This window comes from Mus caroli, chromosome X (assembly GCF_900094665.2).
Source record: "Mus caroli chromosome X, CAROLI_EIJ_v1.1, whole genome shotgun sequence".
Lineage (NCBI taxonomy): Eukaryota > Metazoa > Chordata > Mammalia > Rodentia > Muridae > Mus > Mus caroli.
The window spans coordinates 40,302,259-40,304,498 of NC_034589.1; the positions used below are offsets into that span (position 1 = coordinate 40,302,259).

Here is a 2,240-nt window from a genome sequence, read left to right on the forward strand (position 1 = left end):
TAACAATGAATTCTATCCCAGGTGGTTCCTGTTAGACCTTCTGTGTTTGCATTCCTCTGTTTTATGTAAGAATCCAGTAACCTCTTTGTACCTTGCTTCTTCCTTATTGTCTTCTGCATAAAAAGTCTGATGTTCAATTTGACAATACATTCAGATACCACACAACCTCTCCTGTGTGCATCTGTCTGTCAATTCATCGGAAGCTTTGTCCACCCGCGACTAGAGACCCGTTCCACGCAGACAAAGGGGCCCAAAGGGTCTGCGGCACAAATCCTTACCTTATGAACCCTATAAGGCCCTCCATGGGCCCTTGCCTCTATGTCTTCTTAAAGGTAAGAGGGTTCACTTCAAATCCCTGGACTACCTCAATCTAGATAAGATGAACATCAAGGAGCCAGCTGACACAGAAGTGCTCCAGTACCAGCTTCAGCACCTGACCCTCAGAGGGGACCTAGTGTTTCCTAGAAACAATAACATGAGTGACGTGGGCAGAGTTTAAACCACTTTAGGTCAGCCTAATCTCGGCTAGAGAAAAGTCTACTGTTGTACTCTGTACATGACCCTTCATGTAAAAATTGTTTGGGTCAAGTTTTAGACACAGGAATGAAATCACAGGTACTTGGGGTGGGGCGAGGGAATATCATTCTAGAGCATGCAACTGCAAAGAAAATCGAATGTTGACTGTTAGTTTGCATAGCTTTTTAGGCATTGGTGCAGTTATTTCACCTTTGTGATTCTGACACCCAAATTGGGAATGTTACCTGCTTGGTTGTTGCTAACTTGGTATGATTCATTAGAAATTTATACTGAAGTACCCAGTGCTTCTCAGATCTCTGTATTTTACTATAAAATGTATGTAAGGATTTGTCTTATGAAATTTAAAGCTTTAACATGGCTGAACTGGAACACTTTTTATTTTTAAATATTGAGTTTAAATATTTTATAACTGGTTTTGCACTGAAAACAATTAACATTTCAGATAATTAAGAGAATAATCTTTCTTCACTTGCCTCAATAATGATATTGAGCAATGGATTTTTTTTATTTCCGCATGGAAAGTTACTGATCTTTATGGCTGTAAAATATTCCTTTCTAGCATTATTAAAGTGTGACTTAATAAAATTAAAAAAAAAAAAAGAAATGCCCTACCCCATTTAATCACCACAACAACCTGTGAAGGAGGTACTGTTAGAATCCAACTTTTAAAGATAAGAGAATTGAGGTGAAGACAAATTTAGTGACCTAGGACCAAAAGACTAGTCAGCCTCAGAGACCAAACACTTAACCAACATGGAGCACCAACTGAATAACGATGAAAGAAAGGAATGAGAAAATAAATAATTTGCAATTCTATCCTCTGCCTCCACCCATGAAGTCCAATGTGGTTCCATGGGGAAAAGAAGTATTTTCTATTGCAAATGTTCCAGCCACTTTGGGACTTGTTGAGGACCATTTTGGCATCATGTGTCACAGACCCAAGGGCAAGCATGACTAGAAAATTATGAAAGTATATTATCAAAGGAAGGATGAAATTTACACAATGAAACACACACATTAGTGGTATACAAAAAAAAAAGATAGAATTCCATACAAAATGGCTCACTGGGTAAGAAACTTGCTTTATGAACATGGAGATCCACAGCACCTACATAATAGGTGGATGTTACCAGAACTATACAGTAAGACCCAATTAATGAGGGCACCACACACACTGGATACAGGAACACAAAACATGGAGAAAGCAAGCAGAAACTGAGCTGTATTTTTTTTTCTTCTGGCTAGCATTCATTGTTGTTGAAGGTATTAGGCAGGCTCTTCAGGGACTAATGTGATAAATGGTCCCAGCCAACTGTACTCTATTTGCTACAATACTGACCTGTCAACCTGTCTGGCAAGGTATGCTCACTGGTATGAATGTTCTTGGACTAACCAACTGCTTCCTGATTGGACTTGAGACCTACTCCAAGGGAGAGTAAATGCTATTTGTTACTGTAGCTCTAGTCAGAAGCCCATGCTTAAGGATCTCACAGGCTCTTTCAGGGAATCTACTACTGATATTTTGCCAAATGGATATATAGTTAAATTGCCATCTGAACACTGATGTTGATACTCATACACTATTGCAGCACTCAGCCTTGTTTTAAAAGTGTCTTCCACTGGACATCTGTCAATGCAAAGAGTCCTAACTAGTCAAAGATATATATATATATATATATATATATATATATATATATATATAT

The 2,240-nt window shown here is 38.3% G+C and overlaps 1 pseudogene; it reads left to right on the forward strand.

Annotated features, from left to right (window-relative positions):
- LOC110287140 overlaps positions 1–499 on the forward strand; it is a 1,682-nt pseudogene extending 1,183 nt beyond the window's left edge.
- The last annotated feature ends 1,741 nt before the right edge of the window (positions 500–2,240 follow it).